Source organism: Mytilus californianus, unplaced genomic scaffold (genome assembly GCF_021869535.1).
Source record: "Mytilus californianus isolate M0D057914Y unplaced genomic scaffold, xbMytCali1.0.p SCAF_17, whole genome shotgun sequence".
Lineage (NCBI taxonomy): Eukaryota > Metazoa > Mollusca > Bivalvia > Mytilida > Mytilidae > Mytilus > Mytilus californianus.
The window spans coordinates 3,123,035-3,131,224 of NW_026262659.1; positions in this window are offsets into that span (position 1 = coordinate 3,123,035).

Consider the following 8,190-nt stretch of genomic DNA (forward strand, 5'->3'; position numbering starts at 1 on the left):
TACCTTGATCGTTTCCTCAATATTGACACAGATGGACGACTTCACACTAAAATCTATGACATACGGAATGATTTCAACTTCCCAATTACCAAGTTTCCATTTCTCAGCAGTAACATACCCTCTGCCCTGTCGTATGGTGTGTACATATCTCATGCAATTGATACGTTATGTTCGTGCATGTTCACACTATACTGACTTCATATACAGGAGTGTGCTCCTTACGCAGAAACTGCTCCAACAGAGTTATGAGGAGGAAAGATTGAAAATGACACTCCGTATATTTTATGGACACCATCACGAATTGGTTTATCTATACGATATGTCTGTTTCTTAACTAACAAATGACATTTTTACCACGTCTTAGATTGTGGTTTAACATCTATGTCGTCTATCTGCTAAGTACCGAACGTGACCTATTCCCGAATATGACTTATACCGAGACTGAATTTACATCGCTATACGACGTGTCTCGGTATTTTGTACATCCAGCATATGTGTATTTATTTTTTATGTTTCTGTTATTGTTTCAGTTGAAAACTGTGTTATATCCTATCGTTTGTTGTCCAAATAATAATTAAATTGCCTTTCAATACCCTCATTGTCATATTCCCGAATATGACTGTTATACTGAGTGTGAATTTGCATTTCTGTGCAGCGTGTCTCGATGTTTTGTACATCTAACATTCATGTATTTATCTTAGATGTTTCTATTAATATATGGTATCGTTTGGATAGGCTGCTGTGACTAATCGTTTGTAGTCCAAATGGTTTTAGTTGGTCGGCTATGCTTAAGAAAACCGGAATAGTATTGGATTTTATACACGATGTTGACATGTTACTTTATCTAGAAAAGGGAGTGAGAGGTGGTGTGTCTAGTATTTTTCATAGGTACACAGAAGTGAACAACCCATATTTACATGAAAGTAATGACCCATTCCGCAAAACAACATATTTTTCATATCTGGATGCTAACCATTTATATGGGTGGGCGATGAGTGAACCTCTGCCGTATGCAAACTTTCACTGGTTAAGTAAACATGAAATGGACAACTTAAACATCGAGTTTCCCTCTCCGCCCGCTCACGACGGTTACATAAACTACATAAGTGTCCTTACAAACAACGGTATATTGCTGGGTCTTCCAAGTGCTCAACGAAACCTCTTTCTAAATTATTAACATCTATTTTATCAGCAATCAAAGCCGGGCTCCAAAGTTATTGTGAAACTGCCTATTCTAGAGGTGGCGTGAATCAGATGTGGATACTAAAAAATTCCAAAGATCTTTTAGAGTACATACAATCTAAGACTCTCTCATCTTGCAATAGTATTAAAACATTTGACTTTTTTACACTCTACACAAGTATTCCCCATTCCAAACTAAAAGACAAATTAAAAGAGTTGGTATTACTTTGTTTCATGAAACAGAATGGCGAACGTAGATATAAGTATCTTGTCTTGGGGAGGGATAAATCCTACTTTGTAAAATCACTCTGATTCAAACAAAACATTCTCTGAAACTGACATTATCAAGATGCTTGATTTCTTGATTGACAACATATTTGTTAGTTTTACAGGAACTTCTTAGGAAGAAAGATAAGAGGTTAGGAATATCCTTTAACTCTACGTTCCGCTATATAGATGATGTTCTCTCACTAAATAATACAAAATTTGGTGACTATGTTGAACGAATCTATCCCATCGAACTTGAGATAAAGGATACTACAGATACAGTTAAGTCTGCCTCGTATCTTGACTTACATCTAGAAATTGACAATGAGGGTCGGTTGAAAACAAAACTTTACGACAAAAGAGATGATTTCAGCTTCCCAGTTGTGAACTTTCCATTTCTATGTAGCAACATTCCAGCAGCGCCTGCTGACGGAGTATATATCTCCCAATTGATACGATATTCCCGGGCTTGTGTTTCCTATCATGATTTCCTTGATAGAGGATTGCTGCTCACAAGGAAGCTATTAAACCAAGAGTTCCAAATGGTGAAGTTGAAGTCATCCCTTCGTAAATTTTACGGACGCCATCACGAGTTGGTTGACCGTTATGGAATAATCGTTTCACAGATGATATCGGATATGTTCCTTATGTCTTAACAACAATACGCCACTTTTCACGAATGTGACTTACCAAATTAGACTATTTACCGGATTTGTAATAACATAAGCAACACGACGGGTGCCACATGTGGAGCAGGATCTGCTTACCATTCCGGAGTTCCTGAGATCACCCCCAGTTTTTAGTGGGGTTCGTGTGGCTTAGTCTTTGGTTTTCTATGTTGTGTCGTCTGTACTATTAATTGTCTGTTTGTCTTTTTATTTTTGGCCATGGCGTTGTCAGTTTGTTTTCGATCTATGAGTTTGACTGTCCCTCTGGTATCTTTTATCCCTCTTTTACATGTTAGAAATGGATTTGGAATACCCGGAAACTCTTCACGATTCTCATAGGAACTTTCCTTTGGCACTTGAAAATATGGGGGTTACTGCAGATGATCTATCCCCCTATTGTTTTAGTCTGTTAGAAAAATTAACAGTGGAAAAAACTATTTCTTAAATGCAAAAAACTGGTTCCTAATTTATTTGATAAAGAAAGATATGTGATTCATTACAGAAACTTACAATTATACTTACATCTTGGAATGAAGTTGAAAAAATACAATGAGTATTAAATTCCATCAACGATTCTGGCTTAAAGAATATATAGACTTCAACACTGCAAAACGAAAGATTGCTAAGACTGAATTTGAGAAATCCTTATAAAAACTTTAAAACAGCAGCATTTTCGGAAGATCGTTAATAATACGAGAAAATATATAGATATTAAACTTTGTCATACAGAAAAAAATGTTCAAATATACTGCCAAACCGTCTTTTTGTTCGTGTAAAATATTCAATGAAAATTTGGTTGCAGTGGAAAATAAACACACAAACATTTTAATGAACCAACCTATATATGCGGGGTTTTGTATCTTAGATTTATCGAAACTTTTGTTGTACGATTTTCATTACAATCATATGAAAAATTTGTACGGTGATAAAATACGTGTATGTTTTTCTGATACTGATATTTTTTTTTTATATCTAATTGAAACAGAAGATGTGTATGAAGATATGAAAGAGTACGAACATTTACTAGATACTAGCGATTTCCCTAAACAACATTTTTTACTAAGTAAACATAATATGAAGGTTTTAGGTAAATTTAAAGACGAATCTAATGAAGAAGCGATAAGCGAATTTGTAGGGTTGAGATCAAAAATGTATTCCTTTATGGTTGAAGGGGGTGAAAAGCATACAGCGAAGGGTATTACAAAATCAGCAGCAAGAGAATTAAAACACGAAATGTATAAAATTGTTTATTTAATCATGAAATAAAGTTTTGTCAAATGAATGTCATTAGGAGTGTCGATCATGTGTTGAAAGCTCAAAAAGTAAAGAAAAAAGGGTTAGTTCCTTTTGACGATTATAGAAGATGGAATAACAACCAGGGCTTACGGTCATACGAAAAATATTTAATATTGTATATATTGTTCATCCCATTTCCTTTGCGTTTGATATATGAGCGTTAAATTAAGTATGTAATGATTTAGAAAATAATAAAATTTGTAAAAAGGTTACTTGTTTGTTTGCGTTTTTCTTTTAATGAAATAATTCATCACAAGTCTTATTACACTAGAGGTTTCTCGATGTGTTTCATATCATTGTTACATCATGTCAGATGGGTTGTATGAGGTCACCTTTCGTATGGTCAAAGTAGGTCTTGTTACATCATGCCAGATGGGTTGTATGAGGTCACCTTGCAAGATCATAGTAGCCACCACGTAGACGTCTTGGGTTTCCTTACATCATGCCAAATGGGCTGTATGAGGTCACCTTTCATATGGTCAAAGTAGGTAGCAGGTAGGCGCCTTAGGCGCGAAGGGGCGTAGGCACAAGTAGGCATTTTATTCGCTCTTTTTCCACTACTACATGGCCATAGGGATCATATCTAAAATTCGACAACTCACAGTTTCAATGCAAGTTAGGAGTATTATTTTCTACATTGACGCTTGATGTTACTGACGTATAATTAAAAATAAACTTCTGCTGGTTTTTTGTATGTATACGAAATAATATGTGGTTCTGTGTTATCAAAATAGGGAGGTATAAAGCTTTGAATGGTAGAGTCATTAAATATACTCGATAGATTGATGAAATCAATACCTCTGTTGATGTATTTAATTTTCAGAAAGTACCGTTTATTGATACGCGGGAACAGCCTATGTTAGCAAAAATCTGTAATTATACGCGAATATTCAAAGAGTGGGCTGAAGAACGAGATTGTGCCACACTCCTGGAAAATATCATGTAATTTACTAATTGGTATTTGACCCAGATTACATAATAATTGATGCCTACCATAGTTTTTAAATGTAGATAGGAGATCAGCAAATCTATAATTTATACGATGTTTAATTCGTTGATTTCGATTGATACGTTTGCCATGAGACCTATTATTACGTTGTCTTTTATCAACAATATTCATGATATCAAAAGAAAAGTTTAAGATATGTTCCCTTGTCCCAGTAGATTGTCATTTAGACCCAGGGGATATGCTGTCTTCAAACGTTTAATCCAAGACAGTTCCATAATTTCACGGGAATCTTCAAATTGTTTATGCGATTGCCCTTGTTGTTTCTGGATCGTTTCGAGTGGTTGGAATCTTATAAATTTAATATTGTGATTCTGTTTACCTAAATGTTGGTAAATCAAATTTTAGAATTTCTTAGATTTTCGGAAGCGGTATAGATGTTCCTGTGTTCGTCTCAAAAAATTGCCATCCTGTTTGTCCTACATATTGTATACCACACTTGGGCTAAGTAACCAAATAAATGAGGCTTTGAGTTTTTTATGTAATGTCACAGGAAAAGGAAAGCGAAAAAGCTCTCCCATACACTGTTGACCTAACAATATTATTAGAAGATAACCTAGAGCAGGTAAGTCATTTTCTGGCATTGCACGGGAATATTTGTGGATATCCACGTGTATTTTTATTTCTGGCTGCAACAGCATTGCCACTTTTGACACAATTGTAAAAATTGCTAAATGTAGAAGGGGAATTTCGATTGACGACGGTTGAATATATATTTGGAATGAGGTTTTTTGAGCACGTGAATATCCTTGAACATGTGTTGAAGGAGTGGTGTATTTTGTTTTCTAGTCATTTCGTAAAATCATGATTAAGTAAGGGTAATGAGAAAATTAAATGAGGCCGAAAGTCATAACATTGAATAAGAATTACAATAACGATATAAATATTCAATTTATAAAGGAGTAGAAGAATTCTTATAAAAACTATATTGAACAGCCCGACAGAATGACGATATTAAAACAAAACAGATATATGACAAACACTGGTCCGAGAAAACAGTTATATCGTAGTGCATTTATTTAAGACAGAAAACGCAAATTTAAAAAAGCACCTGCTCTATCCAAAAAATATTTATACAGTGTAGTGTATTAAAATTGGGACAAATTATATCAAAATTATACAAAAGTCTACAGACTGCAACTCAAATTAAGGACAATTTTATGTATAATACAGTTTGACAGCTTCAGATCTAGACATACTAATTTATACCTTTTAAAATTGGACCAGATCACTACTTTACCTACATGTAAAAATTACTCCAAATTGTTAAAAAATGTAATTTCATCGCCATACTTACCATTGTATGCATAAAATATAAAGAAATAAATCTGGAAGGTGTATGAACAAAATGTGCGCAAGTTATACACTGCCCGCACTAGGGACTCTATTTGTGTCCCCGGACCTAATAAAAGGCAAATGCAGAATGATATAAGAATTCTTAGTAAAACCATAAAGAGAGGCAGGGTTAAAATACAGTAAAAGAATTAAGACAATAATATAATGGAATATGTAGACAGCTCTTATGTCTATTATGTCTTATGTCTATTATGTCTGTTTGACTGCTCACATATTGTTGTCAATATAATGGAAGTCAATGCTACTGTCATAAAAGTGAGAGGTTTAGCTAGCTATAAAACCAGGTTTAATCCACCATTTTCTACATAAGGAAATACCTGTACCAAGTCAGGAATATGACAGTTGTTTTCCATTCGTTAGATGTGTTTGAGCTTTTGATTTTGCCATTTTATAAAAGACTTTACGTTTTGAATTTAACAAGGAGTTTTTTTGTTATTTTACTTTCGTCCGTCAAAGTTTACAAAAATCCTTTTCTCTGAAACTAATGGACCAAATGAAAACAAACTTGACCTTAATCATCTTTAGGGTATCATGTATAACACAAAATGTGTCTGGTGATCCCGACTACCAATCAACGTGGCCGCTATGACTATGGTAGTTATTGCCCTTACATGACGATTGAATTTGTTTTGAATACATTATAAATAGAGAGAAGGTTTAAAAGGCAAAATTATCAGCAGGGCAAAAATTATCAGTAGGGCAAGATCGACAAATAAGTCAAAATGGGCAAAATCGTCAGTCGACTACTTCTAAAAGTTGCTGCCCTTTGAAGACGATTAATTAACCTATGTTTTATGGAGTCTTTTTTTTTGGCCGAAAATAGAGTCGATAGAAAGAACTTGTAGTCTGCCAATTTGATTGTAGGACAAGATCCACAAATAAGTTAGCATGACCAAAATCGTCGTCAGTTCTTATGGGAGAGTAAATGCGCTTGAACAATCCATTGTTGAGCAATTTTGTAGAAACTTTTAAATTAGTAGATTGAGATAAACTGTCTAATAAATAGAAACAATTACAAGCAGGACTAGATTTACTAACAAGTCAAAATGACCTCAATCGTCAGTTGCATTGTCTTTGGTATCTTTTGCCTATCTTTTACTCGTAATTAAAATTTTCTCATGTTTCCCAATTATATTGTGTGTTTTTTTGTCGTAAATTATAGTATATATATATATATATATATATATATATATATATATATATATATATATATATATATATATATATGTTACAGGAATTTTCTAAATTTAGACATTTTGTAAAATGCATGAAATCTTAATGCATTTTATAAAATGCCTGTAAGATTCAGGCATTTTATATATTGACTTATTTTTACATGCATTTTACAAAATACCTGAAAAAATTGACAGGAATTTTATAAAATGCTTGAAATTATTTTATAGAATGAAATATTTACAAAAAACGGATAAATTGAAATTATCGAACAACAAAGTAGCTTTATCTATGATAATAACTGAATCACGACTGTCATTAGGTCTATCGAGAAAAATGATCGTGAAAGAATAAGTAACGGTGGTCAAGTATTGAGATTGGATCGTAAAAGACCTGGTATTGGATTGTGAAGGAAATCTTATAGAGAGGACACATGCAAGGGCAATAATAAATCTAAATTTATGAAATAAAGCCAAAGTTTGGAGAAAAAAAAACTGTCTGTCAAAATGGTTCAACATTATGATCAGTATCTGAGAAAAATCAAGTTTCTAAGTACACCTTTTTTAAAAAACTACAAAATGCAAATTGCTCATCGACATTTCAATAAAAAAAAATGTAAACAAACATGATTTGTTTTCATATTTTGAATGCATAAACTACTTTTCTCTTAAAAATATCGTTCCATATTACTGTTTTAAAGGGTTCTTAAAATTATGTAGTTTTAGTTTAATCAGAAACTTTTAAAAAATGGGAATATTTGTAAAAAAATTATATTTCGGATCGTGAAAGATCGGGTACCGCTCTTTGATGATCGTGAAAAGGATCGTGAAAGATCTGTTGCCGCTCATTGGTTATTACGATCAAATCATTCTTTAAAGGGTGACATGATAATTTATATCTGTAATTGGTATAGCTAAATATTGGATTTGCATGACTTATTCCGCTTCACATTTGTTTGTGAATAGGGCTATGGTGATTCAATGTCATTTGATAATACTACACCGACTAGTTACCTTATAATAATACAAGTCCGTCTACCCGTCCTGCATAAGTTTTGTGTCCTATGAAAAATTCAGATTGTCTCATCTGATTCCCATTAATTTTTCTGCACAGTCATATCTATAAAACCAAGATCCTAGTTGATTCAGTTTGTAAAAATTGAAAAAAAAAACGTAGGAAAACAACGGTCATATTCCTGACTAGGAACAGGCATTTGTTTTAAGAAGATGGTTAGTTAAACCA